The sequence below is a fragment of the Puma concolor genome, chromosome E4 (genome assembly GCF_028749965.1).
Source record: "Puma concolor isolate L17-30 chromosome E4, mPumCon1.1.hap2, whole genome shotgun sequence".
NCBI lineage: Eukaryota > Metazoa > Chordata > Mammalia > Carnivora > Felidae > Puma > Puma concolor.
Window position 1 is genome coordinate 22,938,035 of NC_141683.1, and position 26,999 is coordinate 22,965,033.

General features: G+C 35.8%; 1 long non-coding RNA gene across 1 annotated transcript in view; it reads left to right on the forward strand.

Moving 5' to 3' along the window:
* Positions 1 to 4,890: 4,890 nt before the first annotated feature.
* The window catches only part of LOC147572495 (uncharacterized), a 631,584-nt gene continuing 609,475 nt past the window's right edge, over positions 4,891 to 26,999 (forward strand). Inside the window, exon 1 of the long non-coding RNA XR_015245880.1 lies at positions 4,891 to 5,051. This is a non-coding gene — a long non-coding RNA (uncharacterized LOC147572495). The remainder of the gene's footprint in view (positions 5,052 to 26,999) is intronic.

Below are 26,999 nucleotides of genomic sequence, written 5' to 3' on the forward strand. Positions count from 1 at the left end.
AGTGATAGGGAAGGAATTTTGGCAATAGTAACTAATAGTTATTGAGTACTTAATATTTGCCAGACACTGGTCTACATGTTTTCTCATATAAATTTTTATTTATTTTTTGATAACTCCTTGAATAGGTATAATTATTTTGACATATAACACATGAGGAAACTGAGGCATAGTAGATGTAATTATTTTTTCTCATGGTCATCTTTTAAGTGGCAGAGGAGTAATTTAAATGCATGAGATTTGGCTCTGGGGTCTATGCTTTTGAGCACTGCATTTCCTATTGGGAAAAGGATGAATATCACCTGCTGTAGAACTTAATATATCTCGAGAGCAGGAGATATTTTCAGCGTGTTTGAGAAAAGCCATCTGGATACTCTTATTTAACCACAAGGCAGGCCATCATTGTTTATTCTGATAATACAGTTCTTTTCTTTACAGTTCTTTGATGATTCTCATCAAATTACCGTTGCTGGGATGTTCTGTATAATGGCCCTGCATTATTATTTAGTTGTCGTAGATACTGTGACTTCTCACACAAATCAAAAGATCTTCAAGGACAGTTTTGATACATGTTAGAGTAAATTTAAAATATTTTCCTTATATCTTATTTATTTCTCTTGGCAAAAATGATTTTGAAGGGGGTTAGGGTGCTCTGTCTGTTTATGTTGCACAGAGGAAAAAATTGATTGTAAGTTCCAAATGCTTTTTGTACATCCTCCGTAGAAACTTGAAAGATGTTATACAGTGTATGGGCTCAAACATATTTTTGACACAAAAATGGGAAGAAAATTTGGTGTAGAATCCTTTCTAAACTTGTGTTCTGGTTTGCTAGACTTTGAATAATGAAGCCAAGGCAGCAATTTTAATATCTATCTGTACTCTTAGGCCCTTCTCTGCCACACTGTTACAAGCAGCAAACTCACGCTCTAATCAAGGAAATGTGCTATCATGTCCAAGGCAAACCCATCTGTTTGCCCAATTTTACTCCTCATGCTCAGCCAAGTCCTGGAGGATAACAGTCCTGGGCTACAAGGAAGCATTCAGTTGCCACTGTTTCCTAAACCATACTTTCCAATATGTTGCTCATAATAGATACTGTTCAACTGGATATCTCTGGATTCAGTTTCATCTCCAGTCATGAGGTTTAACTGCTATTTAGATAAGAGACCTATTTATACATATTAAATATATATGCAAGATGGAGGTGACACCATAGCTTATGAGTATAGTAGTCTAAATCCACATACCAGATGAACAACATGTATTAGTGAAAATTCTCTATACTCAGGCAGAAAGTTGAGTTCTAGTAATTGAGAGAGGAACTGGTAGGAAGTCAGTCCTAGGAGAAAAGAGGCACAGGCACAAGGGGAGAAGGGCAAAGATTAGGAGAGATAAAGCATAGCAATAGGCTTAGTGGCCAGCAATTAATTGAAATGCAGAGAGACTGATTCCCTCTAGTGTTGTTCTCTAGGTGGCTTAAATGTTCCCTGGATTACTCAGGATCTGCCTTGGGGCTGGAGGCAGTTCCAAGCATCCTGATGGCCAAGTCTTGTGGAGGGCAAAGTAAATGGACTAAAAATAACAAAAACTCATTTCATTTGGATTGGGATGACCTCCCTAATTACAGATTTACATTTTAGAATGAGGTACCCTCAGTCTACTCTCATAAACCCCTCCATAAGAAATGGAGAGTTGGCAGGAAAATATCTTTGCAGCGTTAGAGATCCATATTTTATTTTTAGTTATAGAAATGACAATAAGTCCATTCTGTAATTGGAATAAGACCAGGTGGGTGGCTTTTCTACGTTTCTTTGTGCTCAGGATCTGTTCTACTTTTCCCTTATCCAGCAGTGGAACCATGTGAAAAATATTCCTATCCTGCTGATATTTGTGACTATTTACAAGCCTATGTAGGCTAGGGGGAGGTCCCTAGACTAGAAAGAGTAGGAGGAAAGTAGGACTGTTAAAATGATAGGAGAAGTTAAAGGAACATAGACAAATGTATGAAAGAGAATAGAGAAATCCTTGGAAAGTCCTCACTCCACAGGGCAATAAACCTCTCTGTGAAAATTCTTGAACTAAGAAGATCACTTCTTAATATTTAGGCAAAGGGATAGGCTAGGCAGGCTAACATAGGTACATTACTATGCTATTATTCTCCCATTGCTCACCACCTGCCTTGACACACACCCTATCATCAGCAGGCTAGTGGGGTTCTTTCAGCAATGGCAACAGGAGGGCTAAAATTTGCAGACTTCAGTAACCATCAACTATCATATGTGGATAGGACTGTTTCTGTGATTGCTTTCTCAGCTAGGTCACTTCCTTATTCGACCCTTATAAGCCTTTGCATTGTCACTTATTTGTCACAGCTCATAATGGTGATACTACATTTAAAAAATATGTACTTTTTTCTTTCAAGTTCCTTTGTTCAGGATTATTCTTTAGTCTGTGGAAGCATTCATTTGCTTTAGAAATAAATAGGATTTATAGCAGGAATACAAAGAGAATGAAGGAACAAATGTATTCACCTTTTGATATCTAAAGTAATATTTCAAGACTTGAAAATCAAGCTTTTTTTTCAGATTTTCTTAGTTCTTTCACCTTTCATTGACATATAATCTACATTGTTGATTAGATCAGAAATTTAGTAAGCTCAAGCTGTAGTAATAGCAACTCCAGATATGAAATATTAAAAGCCCAATCATAAGAGAAGAGCATAAAAATCTAATAGTTTCTAGCCCTGGAAGACTGTGGGAAAGGAGAAATGTCAAACCAGTGCAATAAATTTGTGCTAATCTCCTGGAAGATGGAGGTGGGTTCAAAGGCCTAAGAAAAAGTTTAGAGTAGAGGGACTTTAGCCTACTTTCTGTACAGAACCTTGGGAAGAACTTGCTATGTGTGGTGTCTTTACTCTAGGATGGGAGCTAATAGAATAGCAGTTGTAGAAACCACAGAGTATGGCATCTAGATGTGTACTTCTGTTTCAGTGATCCTGTTCTCCACAACTATTTGGAAAACAAAAACAAAAACAAACAAAAAACAGAATCAGAAGGTTGTTTATGTCCATAGAGGCCATGAAAATGTGCCTCTCCTACTTCTTCCCTTTGAAAGCATAATTGAACAATATCCCAGCTGCTGACACTTTGTATCCACCATTGACTTTTTACCTAGACCACACATTCACGGGCTGCTCCCAGACAATAACTAAGCATGGAAAGGGGAACTAATGCAGACCCATTCATGTGAGATATCAGACATGTCCAAGAGTCAACTTTAGTGTAAGGACTCCCCTTTGGCATTGCTCCCAAATTCTTAGAACTGCATTGTGATGTTAAGGCTCTTCCAAATAATCCCCACTTCCTTCTTCCTCTTCTTCACAAGGGTCAGATTTTCATGATAGCCTGAAGGGTCTCCTTGATGCCTCCCTTCCAAAGTAAAAGACAAAGTAAAAGATCCATGCAGCAGTCCCAGTTGTGATGAAAACAACCCTGCTGTGTGGCCAAAAAAAATCCCTGGTCATAAATGCCAGTATTAGGAAACAATGCAATGTGGAACTCACAATGAATTTCAGCTCTCAGTATGTTATTGGTTCCTGGAAGAGACCAGAATTCTTGATCATAATTACCAAATGACCTGACCATTATTACTGAGGGTCTGTCAGGCCCATCAAGCCGTGAAATTGGACAGGCCTATCTACAGTTTATCCACAAATAGTACAACATCAATCGTGATCAGGACCAGAGGCATTAGTAAGCCACAGAGGCACAAAGTAGCCCAGATCCCTATGCCACCCACCAGAAATGCCCTCCACTGCTTGTACCTATGACCCTATGGGGAGGTATCTTATTGCCAAGTAAAAGAGGAATAAAAGGCCTGAGCTTGGATTGTGGATGATTTGGCTGTGTATGTGGGTGCCAACTGAAAATGAACTGCTAGTTGCCTAATACCAGAGTTTGAAGGTCACCTTAAAAGACAGTAAAGAGGGAAAACTCCCCATGGATGGAGGCAGTGACCAGAGCAAATGATCATCTACTTTGTATGGACAGAAAGCATTTACCGTGGAAAAGACATTGAACAACTGAATTTAAAATGTCTTGGTTACTTGGCATTAGCCAGCTTTGTTGTGGCCACAATGGAACTGGCAAAATGGCACATGAATATATTGGTTATGGTTGCAGTGATAGAGGCTATATATAAGCCCATAAACATTAATTACCACTTATAAAAGCTAATTAGCTTTTGAAGTTTCTGAAGATCTAATCTGCCAACAACAGAGACCAAGGCAGCCATGCTGACATGACAATATATTTCAAGGGGACTGATTGGGTACTCAACAGCAAGTTAGCTACATTGGGACCTTTCTGTCTTGGAAGTGAAATTAAGCAGTTTTTCCTCACAGGAGTAAATACCTATTCTTGATATTGGTTTGACTTTTCTTCTTGTAGAACCTTAGTTGGCAGCACTATCCAGTGGTTTATGGAATACATCACCTTCAGACCTGGAATCCTACACAAAATAGTATATGACCAGGGGACCATTTCATGTTGTAGAAGTACAGGAATTGACCCATAACTGTGATATCCATTGGGTATATAATAAACCACATAATTTAGAAGTAGTTGGCCTCATAGACCACTTGGCATATTTTACTAAAGGCACAACTGAAGCACCAATTCAGAGGCAACACTCTCAAAGGATGAGTTGCCATCCGTCAGTCATATCCATTAAGTCAAAGATATCCTCCACCCCTACATAATGTTCTATCCCTAGTAGGAAGAACACATCACTTTGGAGACCAAAGAGTGGAAGGAAAAGCACTTCTAAAACTCCAAATGGCCCACTGTAAAATTTTGTCCGTCCTGTTCACATTCTTCTGTGTTCTGCAGAAATGGAGGTCCTATGTCATACTCTTGCCAAGAGTCACGGAAAAGGTCCCATGAGAACAAACTATGGATGCCAGTAGGGAAATTTTGATTCCTTGTATCCAGAGACCAGCAGGCAAGAAGAGTCAACATCTTGACAACGTATTTGCCCCTGATCGTCAGGATAAGGTAGGGCTGTTTTGTTTTGTTTTTGTTGTTGTTGTTGTTGTTGTTGTTTCTGTTTTTATTTTTTACTTGAGCCATGAAAGAATATATATGGAATTAAATTGTCTCGCTTGGGTGCTTTTCCTTGCCCCTTTATAACTGAATAAGCATGTGTAGCAACTTGGCCTGAGAAAAATATGATTGCCAAGGACCCAGAATTAAGGAGTCATCTCTGGGCTCTCAGTGTGAGTCAGTCTCTGCTCTAAAGCCATTGACACTTGTTTTTAGACTATCAGCATATCATCAAGTCACTCCTGACAGAAGGACCAGTTCCATGGCTTTGCCTCTTCATTGCTGGCAAAATAACAAGAGATTTCAAGTGCCCTGTGACAGGATAGTAAATGTGATGATACAGATACTTCCCTTCCATTTAACTCCTTTTCCAAATCTGGCAAATTGAATGTGTAATAGGTCTCCCCACTCAACCTGATAAAAGAGCCACTTGAATATTGTTATCCAAAAGAAAGGACTCTAGATCAACCCTTAGTTTGCTTTTCCTTTTTGGTAAATCAGAATGCAGTGATTAAAGGTCATGTAGTGGAGGTAATAAAAGGCTAATTTTTTCTTAGGCAACTGCTCAACTTCCCAGTTATTCCAGTAGAGGGAGATCGGTCTCTATGGAGGAAACTGGTCCTTTAATGACTCAACTGCAATATCCAAATACATCAAACAAATGCACTTCAGTTTTTGACATAAGCAATGTTGTATTTTCCCTCCTAATAGTGGCCAGGGCTATTCTCTGGCTCCTATTTTGTAGGAGAACAAGGAAGAATCATGGTGCCATTTGGGCTGCTTATTTCAGTCCTGCCATTCAGATTCTATCCATTGACTGATTCCTGTTCATTAGCATGTACAACACTCAGGGATGCATTTATTACACTCCACCCACTAACACTCAAAACTTGAACAAAAGAAATAACTGATAATTCCATGGGAATTTTATCATCCCTGAACCTGGCCGATAGCTTGTCAGAAGGTGTTTCCAGCATGGAGTGACATGATATTTTATTGAAGGCTAGAGGGCAGCATATGCAGGTGAGGGAAGTCATTACCAAGGTCCATGGTGCCTGTGACAGATGAGTCAAGGGTTTGGTCAGCAAGAAGGCATTGCCAGAAACCCAAGAACTCTATTTATGTAAAGAGAAGAGCCTAGGAGATACACTGGCCAGGGCATGCAGCAGAGAATTCTATCAAGATGCTCTTGATAGAAAGGGGGTTAGCCAAGTGACCTTAGAGCCCATATATGGGCCAGGTCAGGTACAGCCCAATGGAGGTAGCACCCAGTTGTGAGATCAGGGCATATTCCTTCCCACAGACAAGAGGACGGCACTCTTTCCTTAAGACCAAACAGGGAAATGGAGAGCAGAAGATGAATAGTCTTGGGGAATGCCTGGGTGGGTCAGCCGGTTAAGCATCCAACTCTTGGTTTTTGCTCAGGGATGATCTTGCAGTTGGCGGGATTGAGCCCCGCTATGAGTCTCTGCACTGATAGTGCTGAGCCTGCTTGGGATTCTCTCTCTCTGTGCCCTCTCCTGCTTGTTCTTCCTCTCTATCAAAATAAATAAATAAACATTAAAAAAGATCAATATTCTTGGAACTAAAATTTGTATTGAGTTAGTTGTTTCTCTTGTTTCTTTCACCTACATAAACCAACAGCCTCTTACTCTGGGGGTTAGGGTGTTCAATGAAGTTGATTATTATAATTAGAGAAAATGATGAATTGTATTTTCTTTTACAGCTATAAAGTGAATTAATTCGTAAGCTTTTTACACATAGATTCAAGATGGTAAAATATTAGCATATTACATGTGTATGATTTGCATGTATTTCTGTGACAGTGTCTTATCCCCTTTTCATTGATTACTACACATTTCAGATTCTCAATTTTTTTCAAAATTACTTTAAATCTTGGCTACTTTATGATATCTGTTTTCCTCCAAATATCCTGTATAAGTTTTTACTGCCACCTAACAGAGTGTCTGCTTTGCTTATATTAGTCTCTTCAGTGTCCTGTTGATGTAATGATCATATGGTATACAGCAATAACACTAAACTTACAGCCCAAATGCTTGGGTTTCAGTTATGATGCCTGCATATGAAAGTTGTGACCTTGGGCACTTTTTCAGAAAGGTTCCTGAGCTTCAGATTCTTTGTCTGAAGAGTGGAAATTATTTCTTATGTATTGAATTATTGTAAAGTTCAAAATTGAACAAGATAAAGCATAGGCAAACCCATTGTAAAGTGGAAAATGCTATGTAAATATAATTAATTATTATCATTAAATATCCTCCTTCAGTTTTTTAAAGTTTTGAGTACTCAATTTGTATGTCAGTGCCCAACTGTTTCACATCATTTCTGAAGACTGCATTTTTCCTCTAGACTTATTGGAAATGCATGGAGAGCTTCAAAAATACATAGCATTGTCTTATCTCCAACAATCAATCGTTTGAGAAACTCGGGTGGTGAGCTTGAGCAGCAGTATATTATAAATATTTCCCTGATCTCCATAATGTACAGACAGGGTTGACCCTCAGGTGAGGCCTAATTAAGAGAATTAGGAGAATTCTTTACGTGATGTAAAAATATTAATATTCCATGAGTCTTTGATTATATGAATATGAGTTCTGTTATTTGTGCTAGGAAATCAGAAAAAAAAGTTACAGCAGAAAGCTGCATACCAATGTTATGATTAGGGTTGACATTGTTATCTGAGTGTCATAAAATTAAAATTTACATTTTTATAGTTTATATTCAGTGTTAAAATGAAGACTGATATTTGCAAAGGACTATGCTTAAAATGTTGATATTTAAATGTTTTCATCAACATCTAAAAGTCTCTACATGCTTGTTTTACACTTTGCCCATTCAATTAAATAAATACAAATTAGACTCTAGGCCAAGCTGTTATCCAATAACAGAAATTGTGGGCTTTCGTGTCTTAAGGAAAACTGACTGCTGTTCAGACCACTGGTACTAAAATATAGAGCACAGTAGACACCTTTGTCCATTGGGGATATGTTCCAAGACCCACAATGGATGTCTGAAACCGGGAATAGTGCCAAACCCTCTCTATTCTGTTTTTTTCCTGTACAGGCATACCTATGATAAAGTTTAGTTTATATATTAGTAAGAGATTAACAACAATAATAATAAAATGGAACAATTATGTCAACATACTGCAATAAAAGTTACATGAATGTGGCCTGTGCTAATTGCACAGATGCTGACACAGTTTGACCCTCTTACCAATTACCAAGTTCTGAGGACAAATCCGTTATTTTATGACAGACATTTTTAGCACCCATTGAGTGCCAATCATCATGCTAGGCACTAGAAAGACAGAGATAAATAAAGCAAAGTTTTTCTAACTAAGGAATTTATAACCTAGTAGAAGAAGCAAACCACAGGAAACAGATAATTTCCACATACTGGAAATTAAGTCGTTATATTTTGTAATGTTATGTTTAGGTTACGTGGTTCATGAGGGGAACTCAACCCTTCTCAGAGGTCCAGGGAAAGAATTACAGAGATATTTGATTTGATTCTTTGAAAATAAATAAGATTTTTTTTCTTGTTTGTTAAAGAAATAGAGTGGGAAAAATTCTTATTTTTCAGAGCACTAGTAAAAAGTCACAGAAATATGAAGGAGAACATTGCATGCAGGAAATTATGACCTGTTCTATATCACTTGCACTAATATAGGTAAGTGAGACCATAGAGATAGTAGGGGGAAGGTCAGAAAGAACCTTATGTCTTGGTAAGGGATATGAGTGTTACCATTTGAAATAGGATTTCATGAGCATTTGTCTCAATCTTCCACATGTCCCTGAAATAGCCTCACATTTCTTAAAATTGTGTAGGGTTGTAGAGACGATTACAATTTTCAAAAGACTTGTAAAATTGTGCTTTGTTTCCATCATTCTTGAAAATGAAAAACAAAGTATGAGTTTGTATTAGTCATTTATGAAATTATTCACAGGAAAATTTTGTCATCTGATATCTTACTCCCATTTTTATCACGTATTCATCCAGCTTTTTTTTAAAAAAAATTTAATGTTTATTTTTGAGGGTCAGAGAGAAGAGTGTGAGAGGGGGAGGGGCAGAGAGAGAGGGAAACAGAATCTGAAGCAGGCTCCAGGCTCTGAGCTGACATCACAGAGCCCAGTGCAGGGCTTGAACTCATGAACTATGAGATCATGACCTGAGCTGAAGTCAGACGCTTAACTGACTGAGCCACCCAGGCATCCCTTCATCCAGCTTAAAACCAGTTCTTTGACCTTTTCCCTCAAGGTTGTTTTGTTTGTTTTTAATTACACAGAGTTTTTTAAACATAGTAATAACAAAGTATATTTTATAGCTAGTTTCTTATTCTATTCTTATTCTTATTCTTATAATTATGTTTCTTATTTCCAAATATTGGCTAAAAAAAGGATTCAAAATATAAATGCTTAGGTTTTGTGTTAGGTCAGATTACTGCCATTAGTTGAGTTAGTATTTTCCACTGCAGAAAGGTAGAGGAAATGATTTCAAGGGAGAAACCAACTCAGAAATGTAAGAGGAAGTAATGGCAAGAAGGGATTGTATTTATGTCTGGTGTTCTCCTTCAAGCAAAAAAGGGAGGATATCAATGCACACAGCCCACTTTTGTAATCTCTTTCCCCGGAATTACCCTTGATGTTTTGTATGTTCTATTGAAAGGAATTAGATCTTTTCATTTTTTGATTATTTAGCTTTCAGTTTATCTCTTCACATATATGTTATATAGAAAAAAGTGATTGTGTCATCTATACAACAGTTTGAATTTATAGTCTGAAAACAAATAAGTTAAATAGTAGTTTCCTTTACTCTTATCTGGTGTATTATTTTTCATTATCTGAAATTTGACTAAATAATGTTTCTTCCTCCAAAGTAGCTGTCACTGATAGCTTTCTTAACCCGAGTCTTAGAAAGAATTTGACAAAGCTGTATCTCTTTCTGTCTTTAAAATTTTATTTCTTTCTGTTTTTATCAGTCACTATGAAATAATAAATATTAAAAATGGCAGGCAATATATTTTAAGTGCTACTGTTAAAGCATTGTTTCCTATAAATAAACAAGCCTGTTTCTCTAGAGCTTAAATAGGAATAAAACTTTGATACACTCTCTTCCCCCATCAAGCAGCTGTGGCAAGAAGCCATTAGGGAGTTGTTAGATTTGCTGAAGTTTTCCATTATGCCAGGTATTAAATTAACTGTCGTACGTGTTCTGGAGTGAAGGGAAGGTTGTAATCTTATGAGGATGCTTAACATGCTGACATTTTCATTGCTCTGAATATAAGTAGACATAATTACTGACTCTTTCTATAGGTTTTTACATGATATGTTGACCAGCAGCAATGAGTGTGCTTGTGAAGACATTAAACATCGCCAAATAATGTCTTTTTTAATGAACTGGATCTTAGTGAAATCATAAAATACCTTTAATTATTTTGTACCAGTAAATTAGTGTTAGGGTATAGGCTATGAATGCTACATGGTTCAAAATAGACACTGTATTGGAAATAATGCTTTTGGAATGGAGGAGTCCAAACTGAGTGTTAGCCATAGTTCATGTCTGCTGTGATGTATTCTTATTGCACAGTGCTCACTGGCTGATAATGAGATTTACAAGTTGAAATCCTTAGTGTATTCTTCCCATAATATAACAGTTTTCCTGCTTTTACTCTTATTTCTAAGCCCCCATTTGTCTAATTTTCCTATGTACTGGGATCAAATGACTACAATGGAGTAGATATTGCATTATCAGTAGTTGCATCCTACTTCCTACATAGGATATTTTTTGCTTATCTGCATCCCTCCCCACCCCAAGTCTTTTTTCCAGGATTTAAAATTCTGTTTTTGAAATCCAGCCCATTATGATAAAGCAACTTTCTACCTTTCTGGATCTCTGAATAACTCCCTTCCTGGATTTATTTGTCTGTACATAATGCTCTACCTTGGCTTTTTTCCATTTTCGTATACTTTATAAGAGAAAGCTTTGCAATTCTCAAGACAAATCAGGAACAATATGTCATTTTTTAGCCCAAAAGTTACTTCTGTAATAATTGAACTGGTTTATAAATTCAACAAATGTGTAGGAATAAAAGATATTCTCAAGTTGTAAGGATTCACATATCTACATAAGTTTAAGTATAACTCCAGGGCTTTGCTTTTCAGAATCATTCACTCATTCATTCATTCATTCATTCATTCATACTAAAGTGACTTAGAGAACCTAGTATTTGTTGAGCTCTAGTCTAGTTATTTAGGATATAACTGTATACATTTCTGTAAAGCTATTCAACTATAAAATATGAATATAAAATATATTTATTTTATGTATCATTTTGTTTATGGAATATTATATAATTTATAAATTAAATATCAAAAGATATATGCCCTTGTCCTTATGTTTTAATGGGGCATGCCAGTGAAAAATGTAATAAATAAGTTAACTATATACTATTTTACAAGCTTGTAAAGTCTATGAATAAAATAGTACACAGTGGAGAGTAGGTATTGTGTAGCACAGATACCAGGTAGACCAGAAGGCCTGGTGTGTTCACATGCTTTAGCATCAACAAGGGAGCTACGTGGATGGAGTGGGGTGAGGGAGGCAACAGTTGTAGGAAATCAAGTAGAGTGGAAAGAGGGTGAGGGTGGTGCACATAATGCAGAACATTGTAAGCAACTATGAAGATGGTTCTAGGAGCTATGGAACTTCATGTGAAGTGAAGAGCTGTTATAAGGTACTGAGCATAAATTTGCCCTCTCTTACTTGGGCTTTTAAAGGGATTATTCTAGCTGTAAATTTTGGGGATGTTTTGTGGGATGAGAGATAGAATCAGGGAGACATTTTTGAATGTTCCAGATATAGAATGATAGTGGAGATAGTGGTGAGATGAAGGCTGTAGCCGTGAATGAAAAAAAAGTGGTCAGATTCTAGATGCATTTTGAAAGCAAAGCCAAAATTCTTCTGTGATCGATTGAATGCGAGATGGGAGAGAAACACCAAAGATATTCATGTAGAGTTTTGTCCCATTATCTGGATCTCACCTGATGTTAAAGACAAAAATGAAACAATGATAGAACATACTATTGATCTGCAAGGCAGTGGAAGATAATTTAATTTTCTCACAAAGCTTCACATCCTATGGGAGGAAAAGAAACATTTAAGGAGTAATAAAAAATTACATATCTAAGCACCAAATGATACATATATGTTTTATTCAATTTTTTCTAATGGGCAATACTAAATATTATTTGCTGAAATACACACAATAATGTTGAAGCTGCCAAAGCATAGAAGTTGGTTACTAGGGCTCAAACACATAGTGTCATTACATACTTCCATTATAGCCCTTCACAGAATAATTATATAAGAATGTAACACATTAGAAACACATCAATATACTTATCAATGTTGGGGATTTTCTTATGCAATGTTTAAGACTCTCCAATAAAGAACTCGTGATATCTCCAGTATATATTTGTCAAAAGATATTCTTTCTAAATGCCATGAGACACAAGCTAGGCCTCATTTTCCCTATCATTCTGTATTATCCTTTTGACAACGTTCACTTTTCCTGATTGAGGTTGTAGATACTCTTAATTTTATTGTTCTTAAGTGCAGTTTTGGAGATTTACATTCTAAAGCCCGAGGGAATGCATTTCTCTTACAGAATACATCTAATATCCCTATTTAAAGGGTGCCCTGATCAGCACAACTAATCACATACCTAACATTCTTGAAAAACCATCCATAACACTCTTGTGTATTTGTTTTTGTTTTGTTTTGTTTGCTTGTTTTTAAATTAGAGTAGAAAATAGTATGGATGTTGTGATATTGTGAGTTATAATAATTATATATCCCTTTGGTCTCCAACCCCATTCCTGACATATAGCTCCTAAAACCTTTGGGATCTGATTAGTGATGAGAGCAATAGAAGTCTTTTGTTATCTTAATGAGATAACTTTTGAGAAACACCTAAGGATTGGGGTTGTTCCCTAGGAGAACTAACCATGTGATTCCAGGATTGTGTCTTTCAGTCTCACTCCTCTCATTTATGGGGAGAGGAGAAATGCTAGAGTTGAATCAATCACCAATGGTTAATGAGTTAATCAATCATGCCTGTGTAATAAAGCTTCCATAAAAACCAAAAGGAGGGGGTTCAGAGAACTTCCAGTTTAGAAAACCAGAATGCTTTCACGGGTCCCATACTCTATGAGGACAGAAGCTCCTGTGTTCAAAACCTCACCATATGTAACCATTCATCTGGCAGTTGATTTGTATCATTTAATATCCTTTGTAATAAATAGGTAATATACTGAGTAAATGGATTTTCTGATTTCTGTGATCAGCTCTAGCAAATTAATCAAACCCATGTAGGCGGTTGTTGAAACTTCTAATTCATAGCCAGTTGTTTGGGATGCCTGTGTGGCTCAGTTGGTTAAGCATCTGACTCTTGATTTTTGCTCAGGTTATGATCTCACAGTTCTGGAGTTCAAGCCCCGTGTTGGGCTCTGTGCTAACAGCTGTAGCCTACTTGGGATTCTCTCCCTCTCTTTCTGCCCCTCTCCTGCTCTCATCTGCTCTCTTGCTCTCTGTTTCTCAAAATAAATAAATAGACATAAATAAAATAAAATAAAACAAAAACAAAAATAAAATTAAAATAAAATAAAATAAAATAAAATAAAATAAAATAAAATAAAATAATAAAACAATTCATAGCCAGTTGGTCAAGAGTTCAGGTAACAACCTAAAGTACAATTGGCATCCTTAGTTGGGAAGGGTCCACCTCTATTTGTAGGTGAATGATCAAAAACACATGTAACAACCTGGACGCTCCTTTCTCATCTTCTAAGTTGATCATCTGGTTCATTTTCTATCTACGTTACTTTACGATTGACTCCATCTGAACTTCTGGATTCACATTTTATTTATTTATTTATTTACTTACTTAAACTTTACTTTTCAAAATGACTTTGACTTGACTGATCCTCTCCACCCCCCCCCACCCCCCCCACCCCTGGGCTAAAACTTTCTATATCAGCCTAAATCTAGTGTCCAGATACTTAGGTAGTTCTTTCCTGATGGTAGGGAGTAAAGGTTGGGTAAAGTGGGAATGGAAATTTAAAATTTTAAAATTATCCCCCAAGCTAATGATTTCTAGACTTTGGGATTTTAGAGACCAATACATTAGTCTTTGGTGGATTGATATTAAGTTAACAACATTTATCAGTGAAGACTGTTAAAGTGGAACACTTACCAACTAATATAATTTAGTTTTTTAAAAAAAGAAAATTTAAACTACAAAAAACCCCATATTCTCATTCATTTATTCATTTCACAAATATTTCCTGGGCACTTATTAAGTGCCCAGAATATTTTTTAGGCCCTTAGGATATATGTGCCACTCTAGACCAATCCTATAAATTAATTAAATGCAACTCCATAAAATATTAAATTTTTCCTTTTGTCTTTCTTATTTTGTAAAAACATTGACATGGAATGAACTTTACAGATTGGTCTCTGTAATTCTTTTTTAATCAATGTATTGAACTGAGTTATTTTAAATGTCAGTAAATGACACTATTAAGAAAGCACACTTCTATTTAAATTGCTTTATTATGTGAAAAGTGGACCAGATCATTGGGATTCCCATCAGCAATCAAAATTCTTTTATAAACAGCTTTCCATCTAATTGTCATTGTATCTCTGTTCTTCCAAAGCTGGACAAAAGAGCTCAAGTTAGGAAAGAGAAGAAATGTAAATAAAAATAAGGAGATAAAGAGAGACTCTTTGGAGTAGTAATGAAGGAATATATAATGCATATATTATGAAGAAGAGTGTATGTGTGCTCTGATTAAAAAACTAACAAAACAAATGATGCAATATACCAAGCATGTATTTGAGGATATTAAAATTAATTATATATCTTTAATTTAGGCCTAAATAATAAATTATTCTAGTATATTTAGAACTATATTTAATTTGCAAAAAACATAAAGAACAAAATTCACTTTTTACTTACATTGTTTAAAATAAATCTATTTTGTAACAGAAGAGCATCTGCAATAAAATAGTTCCAGGGAAAACACTGAATATAGATATCACAATGAAAGCCTAAAAATAGATATAATATTCTTCCTTTAAGAGAAAAATAAAGCTAATTTATTCTTGCACTTGCCTGTTTAGAGACACTACATCATAGCATCTTATTTATAGCCTCTCATAATGTTTTAGGAAGACTTAAGATCTCATTGTCAAAGAAAAACAACTAGCATTTATTAAGGGCTCTCTATGTTCAAAGAGCACAGTGCTAAATCTTAGGGAAGAGATAAAAACGATTAAGACTTAGGCCCTTCTGTCAGGGAGTTCACAATATAATGTGGTAGAAAAATTAAAAGAAAAAAATCACAAGAAAGGGCAGTGGATGCCAGATAGAGTAACACACTCTGAAAAGACAAACTGAGACTACTGTGTTTTCCTGTGGAAGTAGCAGAAACCTAAATAGAGTAGGTGAATTTTGTGTTGTGTTTTGACAGAGCAGGAATTCAATATGGTAAATGGAGCTGCTATTAGAGTGAAAAATCTAGAAAGAAGAACCACAAGTTTCTCTGCAAGGAGTAGTGGAGAAAGATTTAATGTGAGTGGTTTATGGGCTATGGGTTGAAGATTTAAGAGTCATGTCAGAGAGTTGGTCTTTGGAGCTATCCTGTGATTTAAATAGTTGAAAGTGACTGCAGGAGGCAAGGAAAGAGGGCCGAAGATAATGCCTGAAGGACTGCCTTTTTCTTCATTCATTTTCTTCTTTTTTTTAACCTGAGGAGAAAGAAGAGCCAGTACAGTGTGCGTACAAAGACTGATGGCATATATAAGAGGAGTGCATTATTATGCAAGACAAATGAGAAAAGGATTTCAAGAGTAACAATGCGAAAGAAAACAAAATAAATATTCAGAGTCCAGTCAGAGGAGTTGGGTGCTTCAGAGGGGTGAACAGGATGAGGGCTGAGAATAGGCCAGGGGAATTGGAAACAAAGGTGGATACTGAAGATCTTGGAGAAAATACTGTCCTGAACATTGCGTAGACAGATATCAGACTTTAGGCATTCAGGTATGAATGTAAATAGAAGCAAAAATACTGCACAATTATAGACTAATTCCCATTTGGGTATTTTATAAGATTTTCTGTTCTACAAGAGAGTTAGTTTGGATAAAAGGTGTTCAGATTTCCTCTTTAACTCAATATATTCTTACTTCTCTACCTAGGGTTTTACTCTCTCTCGTGTCATTTCAGATTATATATTATATGGGCTGCCTATTAGCAGAGAAGGCCAGTCATTCAGACAGTGACAAATGCTGACCTCTGATCCATAGAGCATTTTATTCCATCGCTTCTCTCCTCACTCACAGCTGACCTTCTGCCCAGCTATTCCTTAACTGGGAACAAATGGATGAAGACCAATCCAGCTACATTTCATTTCCTCGTTGGTCCTTTTCTCACATATGCCTTGATCTTGTAAACTCTTGAGCCTTTAAATGATCAATTTAAGCAAAATGTTTTTCCAAAAATAAAAGTTTGACATATGCTGTCTGATATTGCAAACTGTCTCTGAGATCCCGAGATAAACACAGAATACCTTTTTTTAAATGTCTTATGAACACATTAAACTACACTTACCAAGGTTAAAAAAGGAAAGATCTTAGCATGGTTTGAGCATTCTTAATTTATTTTATTTTCTGGGCAATAAAAGTGCCAAATTTTAGAATAAATTTATTCTGATAGCCTGGGAAAAAAAGGAAATTTAATTTCTTGTTTATTATAATTGCTTGGCAGCAAAGAGGGTATTATGTCATTAAAATAATTCTAAATAGTTGACAGTTATCATTATAACAGCTGTTTGAAAGAACAACCAGGATGATGATGCCCTTGAGGTCTAAAAGTCAAAATGTCAGACAGCAAAAAGGCTAGTGAATATTAATTAACTCAGTTCAGAGAACAGAGAGGAAAGATAATAGCAGATACCTTTTCTAAATTTAAGGTACTTAATGTCAGCTTTTTATTATACTACAGATGTTAAAAATTAAAAATAGAGGGAATCCTACATTTTCTTGTTCAATCCTCTTCTTCATCTCTCTATGGCATTGCTATCTTCCCTTGAAAACTATCTTTTCTGTAATATGATCCTATCCCAGCATGCCTACCTATGCTATAATTTCTCAGTCTCTTTAAGTGCTTTTTCTTTGAATTCATCCTGTAACTGTGAACATTTGTCCAAGTTCTTTCTGTCTTCTGTCAATTTCCAATGAGTCAAAAGAGACAGCTAGCTAAGAGTACAGATGCTAAAGCCAAACCACCTGGCTATACCGACCCTGCCACGTATTAGCAGTGTGTACTTGAATAAATTACTTACACTCTCAGGATTTCCAATTCTTCTTTCACTTCCCAATGTATCTCTGTTTTTATGAGTCTGACTTAGAGTGTATCCACTGCATCATTAATAAAAGTGATAAAAATCAAAATAAGCACAATATACCTTCTACAGTTGAGTGTTTTATTGGGTAACCTTTTATTTTTCTTTGTGTGTCTTCCTTGGAAATCTCATCCTCTGTTGTCACTGTTACTATTATTCTTACATACCTTCTCCTATCTTTTCCTGAGTCAATACCTTTTATACTTTCCAAATCTCCTGGAGCATGCCTCAGTGACCAAGTCTTGTTAAGTCCTCCTTCATAGTAACTCATATATAATCACTTTCTGTCACTTTGGATATAAATATTAAATATCTACCAAGTGCTGTCATTGAGACAGCAATGGGGAGGTAGATCAGGTAGATTCTCTTATGCAGTTCATGCTCTAGCAATGAAGATGTCCATTTACCTGTGGGGAACAACATAATAGAAAAAGTACAGGATGATAAGAAGGACAAATAGGAAAATTATATTCTAGGAAATTGGGTGTGATGGTTAATTTTATGTCAACTTGGCTGGGTCATGGTACTCAGATATTAGGCCAAATACTAGTCTAGATGTTTCTGTGAAGGCTTTTTTTGGTGTGTGATTAGTATTTAAATAAGTAGATATTGAATAAAGCATAATCCACTCCATAATATGGGTGGGCCTCATCCAATCAGTTGAAGGCCTTAAAAAAAAAGACTTTCGTAAAGAAGACAGAATTATACCATCAGGCTGCTTTTGGACCTGAATTACAATTCTGTGGGTGTCCAGACTGCTGGACTACCCTGTAAATTTTGGACTTGTACCTACACAATTACTCTTGTACCTTAAATCTATCTTTCTCATTCATTCTCTCTTTCTCACCACACACACACACACACACACACACACACACACACACACACACACACACATTTTATTGGTTCTGTTTCTTTGGAGAACACTAATACCTAGGGCTAAAGAAGACTTTCTGGAATGTTACTTTTTTTTCTTGTTTATTAATTTAGTACTTTTTAACAGTTCTACTGAAGTATAATTGTTAAGAAAGGACAGTACAAAACCAAGGAATGTGGTTGCTGGATCATACAGTAAGAGTGTGCTTGGTTTTGTAAGAACCTGCTAAACTGTCTTCCAAAGTGGCTGTACTATTTTGCATTCCTACCAACAGTGAATGAGAGTTCCTTTCCCTTCACACTACACCTGCATTCGGTGTTGTCAGTGTTCTGGATTTTGGTCATTCTAATAGATGTGTATTGTTACTCATTGTTGCTCTGATTTGCATTTCCCTGGTGACAGATGATGTGGAGCCTATTTGCCATCTTCTTTAACAAAGTGTCTATTAGATCTGCCTTTTTTTTTTTTTTTAATTTTTTTTTTTCAACGTTTATTTATTTTTGGGATAGAGAGAGACAGAGCATGAACGGGGGAGGGGCAGAGAGAGAGGGAGACACAGAATCGGAAACAGGCTCCAGGCTCTGAGCCATCAGCCCAGAGCCCGACGCGGGGCTCGAACTCACGGACGGCGAGATCGTGACCTGGCTGAAGTCGGACGCTTAACCGACTGCGCCACCCAGGCGCCCCATCTGCCTTTTTTTTTTAATTGGGTTGTTTGCTTTCTTCTGTTGAGTTTTAAGGATTCTTTGCTTATTCTGTATAACAATCCTTTATCAGACATGTTTTCTTTGTAAATATTTTCTCCCAGTCTGTGGCTTGTCTTCTAATTCTCTTGACATCGTCTTTTGTAAAGCAGAAGTTTTTAATTTTAGTGAAGTCCAGTTTATCAATTGTATTATTTTACTTTTGCTTGAAAAACACCTTTACAACAAAGAATTCTTTGTTGGTGGGTTGCATTTCCTTCAGCACTTGAAAATAAATCATTGCATGGTCATTTGTTCTCATTTATGTCATCAGACCACTAATGAGTCTTGTCATTATTTTTTAAAGATGTCTGAATGTTTTTAATATTCTCTCTTTCCTTTTGACATTGTATTTCGTTTTTTTAAGTTTATTTATTTATTTTGAGAGAGAGAGAGCATGTGTGCATGCATACATGCATGCAGGGGAGGGGCAAAGAGAGGCAAAGAGAGAGGAAGGAAAGAGAATCTGAAGCAGGTTCCACACTGCCAGCACAGAGCCCCACACAGATGCGGGGCTTGAACTCATGAACCACGAGATCATGACCTGAGCCGAAATTAGGAGTCAGCCCTTTAACTGACTGACCCATTCAGGCACCCCTCCTTTTGATTTTAGATGTTTGAATATAATATATATCGTATTCTTTATATATATTTAGTTTGCAGTTTGGAAAGCTCTTTAAATCTGTGACTTGATATCATCGATTAGTTTTGAAAATCATCAACTATTATTTTTCAAATAATTTTTAGGCCTCATTCTGTCTTACTTCTGGTCAGACTCCGATTACATATAAGTTAAACCTCTTCATTGTATCCCTTTTCTTTCTGTGTTCTTTCCTCTGGATATTTTTTATTTGTTTTAGTATTCAAATTTTTAATCCTGTTTTCTGCTACCTAATCTAATTTTCAATGTAGCTTTTTACCCCTCAATTTCACATATAACATGGCTTTCATTCTTTTAATTTTTTTAAATGACCATTTTCTAGAATTCAGGTCCCTTATAAAAATTTCCAACATGTTTCCATTTTCTTGAAAATACTAATTTCACGTATCTTAAAATCTGTTTCTCAAAACTCCAAACTTTGGCTTTCCTCTGGAAATGGAAATTTATTTTTTTCTGTTTCTTCTCTTATTATCATCATGATTATCATATTCATTCTTGTCCATTATTAGGTCATTTTTAAAAGTTGAATTGTGAACATTGTGGAAAAAAAATGCTAGAAATAATGTAACCTTTTAGATCCTCATTCTTCATAGAAGTTTTACTTCTGTTTTTTCACGGACAGTTCAGTTAGGTCCACATTACTTTAATACAGTATAAAATTAAGCTTACTTAAAGCTGGATATCAAACTTTTGGAGAGCTGTTCTACATCTCATTGACATTGAATTCCAGTGCAAGTGAAAGCCCAGTATATTAATCAGAAGCACTCCACCTCCGTAAGACATGGACTTCAATACTGCTTCCATTCTTGCAAAACTATTGATAGCTTTCTTCATTTTCCAACCCCAAGGGCTCAATGTAGGCTACAAGTACATAACCATAATTCAATCAGTAATTGACCTCATCTTTGCTGTGGTTTCAGCCTCTGTGAAAGCTAGTCTCTTTCTAGTCTGCAATTACACTTAGAGAATATTCCTTCGGTTCTCACAAGTGGAAAACTGAATTATTTACAAGTGCTTCTTCCCCTTGGTGGGTCTTACATTTGATTCCTATTATCTCACCTTTGAGAGATGGCAAAAATCTTTGTTCTCTATTTTGGCTTTTCACCACCTCATGTGGATTGTTAAATGCCAAGAGGAAGAAGCACCTAAGACATCCAGGCTCACTTCTGTACTTCCTTTTTTGCTCAGGATCTACTTCCTTAAAATTTTGGCAGCCTTGAGGTATTTTTTTGTTTTGTTTTTAATTATCTGTGTTTTTTAGTTTGGGGTTCAAAACCTGTCTGATACAATATAAAATTTAACAGTACTATAAGAAGTACTTGTTATTTACATGTAAAGATTCACCCTCTTGTTCCAATTATGCATATGATTTTTATTTTTAAGCATATGAGGATCACCAAAATGATGCTAAAAATTATTTAAATATATTTTCTCCCCCCAGTACTTAGTACTGTAATATGTAGCACTAAAGAAGTCTTTATAATTTTCGTATATTAAGTATAAAGAAATAACTTCTGCTTGAGGTAGTAAATTTTCATTTTTATTACTATCTTCTAGACTAGTGGATACCTTAGCATTAAAAATACATTTTTTTAAGGAATAAGACTTATATAGCCTAATTAGCTCTTGGGACTTCCTGAAGTCACAAGGCCAGGATTGAGCATCTTATATATTATTAATAAGTTATCTGAAGAATAATGGATATCCAATAACTCACTCCATATTGTGGTAAACATTGGGTGGCAAAAAAACTTATTTTAGATCATGGGAATAAATTCCTGACTTATTTATGACAGCCACTGGAAAGATAAGATTTATCCAAGTTCGTTTCATGAAGAATAAGTCCTTAATTAATAGAAAATCATGGCAAATGATAAGAAATGATCAGGGCATAAACTAATCTCATTGCTTGGTCTTTTGCTTGCATGATCATTACATATCATTATAACTCTTTGAGGTAGATATTGGGCTTTTATAGCCTAAATAAATTTCCCAAGATCTCAGAGGCAGTAAGTGAGGTAGAAATTTGACTCAAGAATAGCACTTTGTGATTTCAAAGTCAGTTTTTTAATGAAGTTCTTCTTACTCCTCATATTACTTCACAAGTTTACAATTTATAATGTATTTATAATGTAGATAGTGAAATAAAAGTTAATTCCCAATTTTCCTTTCACAGCCAACTATTTTCAATGATTTGTTAATTGTTTATTACTAATAAATACATAATATTAAATATAATAATAGGGATAAATGTGGGAAATCAAGAATTCTTGGGACACATGAAATTGACTTTTTGTTTGTTCTAACTCTGTTTACCTGTCAACTCTGGTTATTAAATCTTACTAGATGTGGATACCTAATGAGACAATATTTCTCAACATTGAGGTCATTTAAATAAAGATATTTTCTGACATTATTGTAGGTAGTAAGGGGTAGCAGAATATGCCGTCCCAAAATATAGGAGTTCAGGGCATGCAAGCCCCAAATATACTACTTTAGCATAAGGGCTATTTTGAGCCAAGGGCTGTTAAGAAGAAGCAGATGCAAGAAAAACTCTCTGACTTCCCACTAAATGCCTAAAATCAAGAAATAAATTTACAAAGGTGTCCCTCTTTCCTTCTCTCCCAGGAAGGACAAATGTTAATCCTGGGAGACAACCTTATATCCTTATTATGCACAAGGTAATAAAGACTTAAATCTGTGTAACAGAACTTAACCCTGTTTACCATGCTTTTTTCCTGGTAACCTTCCCATAAGTGGCCTCCCTGCTATCTTTTGTCTTTGGCTACAGATGTTGTTTAAGCTGGAGTTCTAAACTACCTCTTTGAGTTAATAATTTTTCTCTGCATTTCTCTTATTTATACATGAGTGATTGATGTTAATAAACTTCTGTTTTCTTGTTAATGTATCTTGTATTACAGGAGCCTCAGCTAAGAACTCAGAAGGTTAGAGGGAAAATTATTTTTCCTGCCTACAATATAGCCTATGTTAAATTAGCATGTTTCATTTAGTGTTGGTTCAGATTAGTTATTGTGGACAGAGCTTTGCATATGCCATCATATAGAAGGAATATATATGTTTTAAATACTTGAAAATATTTTGTAGTCATAAATTATTAACTCGAGGTATTTGTTTTTATGTACTTATCAAATTATAGGCACTTTTTCAGTCACTGTGTCTGGCATTGGGGATAGGACAACTTGTCTCAGGGGCCGCACAGTCTAATAAAACGGATGCACATTTGAGCATTCAGGGAATTAAAGCATAAGCACCTAATTAGACAATGTGAGTGTACAGCAGTTGCAAGGGGCATAAAAAATAGGCAGAGAGTTTCAATAACTGCAAATAATTTTTGATGGCTGAATGTAGAATACAGAAAGCTAGAGAAAAATAATAAAATGTTAGAAGGCTGGATAGTGTAGAGCAAGTATCCTGCCTGTAGATGGTGAAATGCAAACACATTTACTCTCTTTACTTTACCATAAAACTTACGTTAAATTAAGTCTGAATTGAAGGCGATTTATAGAGGTTGGAGATCTTGATGTGTCAAGTGGTCAGTAACATAAATGGTCCTGGCACCTACAGCTTAAGAAGAGGCTACTCTTGGGTTACCTGGGTGGCTCATTTGGTTGAACATCTGAATCTTGACTTCAGCTCAGGTCATGATCTATGGTTCAGGGATTAGAGCCCCCTATGGGGCTCTGCATTGATGGTACAGAGACTGCTTGGGATTTTCCCCATCTCCCTCTCTCCCTCCCCCCCATCTCTGCTCCTCCCCTGATCTCTCTCTCTCCCTCTCCCTCTCCCTCTCCCTCTCCTTCTCCCCCTCCCTCTCTTTTCTCAAAATAAATAAAAAACAGAGAAAAAAAAGAAGAGGCTACTTTTCTTTCTGGGAAGGACTGGAATGATAATTTAGAATCAGATCTGCTCTAAACACTGAGGCAGTGTTCTCCTTCTTTAACTTAATAAGCTCTTTTTACATTTTCCATTCCTTAAAAGTGAAGAGATAATAGATTACAATGGAGAGATTGGCTACAGAGCCTAAGGCAGAGGAGTCATAGTAGACACTTGCTGAACTAATTTGTGTGTGTGTGTTCTTTTAGAATTGCCTGTTGCTAACACAATGTTAGTCCTTGTCAACTCAAGTGATTCAAGCCAGCTGGCCTGTGGATTAGTGTTTTAGGCAAAAGTTTTAGCAAGTATAAAGGAGTATTGTTTTTACACAAAATACCCTCTGCATATCTCTTTGAATCGAAGATGGCAATTAGATGACTGGTTGAAAATATGAATTTTCAGGTATTAATTGATTATCTGTCAAAATGACTAACACCTCACTAAGGAGATTTGGCTTGTACAAACAGGTGTGGAAAACACTGAAGGAATTTAAGCAAGGAACAAATATAACAACATTTGCTTACTTGAAAGATTATTCAGAAGACAATGAGCGGAGGAGAGAATGAAAAGAGATAATTCCTGTAAATTAAAGTAAAATTATAAGCCTGTAATTGTTATGTTAAGTAGTAATGATACTCAGATTTTTATATTAGCTTGTTAAAAACTTAATTCATACTCATTATTTTTCTTAGAAGCTATCACACGATTAGGACTTTTCTATTAGTTTGTATAGGATATCACTTTTTGCTAACCCTTCTCCAAGAATTGGGGGAATTACAAGACACAAAGAAAGAACCATTAGTTTTTGTTTGTTTGTTTGTTTGTCTCATTTTGATACACTGAGGACACTAAGTAGTGAAAACCTAACTTTGTATTTTATTTCATTGCTAGTCTTTTAAAGAGAAGCAGAACACACAGGTTGGAAGCCCTGCAGTTACTTACTACCTAGTGTCAGTTTCCTTTATTGAGATACAGTGCCCCAGCTTTCATTAGAAGTCCCAACCTCCCATTAACAACCATGTGATATAATCACTTACTCCTGAGGTGAGCCATGTTAGACTCAACTCATGCTGTATAATCAGCTTCATTACAATATTAATTTCTTCCCAAAAGGGCTTAAAATCCAAACGGAACTAATGTAAATAAGGAAAGCATGCTGTGAAGTTTTGGGGAAAGAAATTTCTCCTTTGTCCCACAGCAACTAAACTAGATGCTTCTTTTAACAGGATGTAAGACTTGATCAGCACAATGGTGTTCCATGTATTATAGGTATTTATTTTCCACCCTTATACTAGTCCATATGTTTCAAAGTAAGAGAGGAGTGTGTGTGTGTGTGTGTGTGTGTGTGTGTGTGTGTGTGTGTGTAAATTGTAGTAGGTCATAGTCATCTTTTTTTTTTTTTTTAAGCATACTGACCTAAAGAACAACTGAGGGAGAAGGTTAAAATTTATCATTCTTCTGCGATTCAACTAGAAGTGAAACTCACAGCCCCTTAGTTAACTGTCTACAATTAACCAGTTATCTAACATAGTTAACTATGATCAACAATTTAGTTTTTCTCGTTTTATTTTCAGTTACATAAATGGAACTTTTGTCAAGTCATAATAAAGGTTCACTTGCTAATAGGAAGAGATATGCTATATTTGTAAGCTCTGAATGGTTAACATGAGGCACATATTACATAGGAGATATATGTGATACCCAATCTTAAACGGCTACCTTGGGATATAATGTCTTAGAATTTTATTTTATTTTTATGAAGAGTCATAGCTTTTAAAATGAAATTTGCTTAACATAAAACATAAGATTTAAGAAAACAGGTATAGAAAACTTATTTTTTTTAAATTCTCACTGACCCAACTTTGGCTGCCTGTTGCCGGAAAGGCTAATACCCTAGAGATGAGTTTTGATTGGAAAGGAATATGATCTTTATTCAGGAGACCAGTCACCTGGGGAAAAGGTGGACTCTTCAAAAGCCAACTCTGAGGTTTCTGCCTGGTCCGGAGATTTTTAAAGGGATTGAATCAGTTAAAGCAGTACAGTGGTCTGTGACATTTCTTGGTTACATGCAGACTTGATAATGCCAGCTACAGAGTTATCTTAGTGCTTGGAGATTGTGCAAGAAGTTCTAGTTCCTTGGTGCCCAGGGGAAGTTGTGCAAGAAGGTCTGGTTCCTTGGTACCTGAAGCTGGTTGTGCAGATTACTTTGTTCTTTCTGCAAAGGAGGGCAAGATCTATAGATGTGCAAAAAGAGGTCAGTAAAGTCATTTGTGTGACCTTAAAAAATAAAAACATTTGCTAAAGGATTGCTGGGCTAATCAGACAGCTGAGGGAGCTTCTGTGGCCTGAGAAAGTTTTGGTCCTTCATTCCCCAAGACCAGTGGTCTGTGAATCTCAAAGAAAGCAAATTGGTTTTATAACACATCCAGGGCTTTAGGTCAGCAAGCAAGGAGTGTGTTAACTTGAAGCAAGTTACCCTTAAGACTGCCGGGAGTGCTGTTATAAAATGAATAATTACTAACAATGCCAATACCTAGAAAAAACATTACTAATATTTGCTACATATCACTTTAGACATTTCTCTAGAAATTTTGTCAGTTATATAAAAAAAGAAAAATAAAACGGTTTGTCATATGCAACATTAAAATTATTATATTTAAGTTGATTCTGACCCAAGGGTGAAAAAAGAATATACTGAATCTTAAGGGATTTATAGTAAATGCTTCTTTTTAATAGGAGATGTTAATTGAGGAATATTCTTTACAAAGAAATAAAATAAAGAGATTAGAAAAAAATTAGTATCATCATATTTAAACTTAGATTTTATAAGGCACCTGGGTGGCTCAGTTGGTTAAGCTTCTGATTTCGGCTCAGGTCATGATCTCACAGTTTGTGGGTTTGAGCCCCACATTGGGCTCTGTGCTGACAGCTCGGATCATGGAGCCTACTTCAGATTCTGTGTCTCCCTCTCTCTCTGCTCCTCCCCCATTCATGCTGTCTCTCAAAAATAAGTAAAAATTTAAAAAAAAGTAAAAGAAAAAATTAGCTTTTATAAATCAAGATCTTGTTATAGAAAGTAAGGAGATTATATATGCATGCTAACACTTTCCAATATTCTACCTTCTGATTGGTTACATTGTTAATTTTAAAATATAAAGGTTTAGGGGCATCTGGGTGGCTCAGTCAGTAGTGTCCAACTTAAACTTATTTCAATCTCCTGGTTTGTGAGTTCCAGCTCCACAT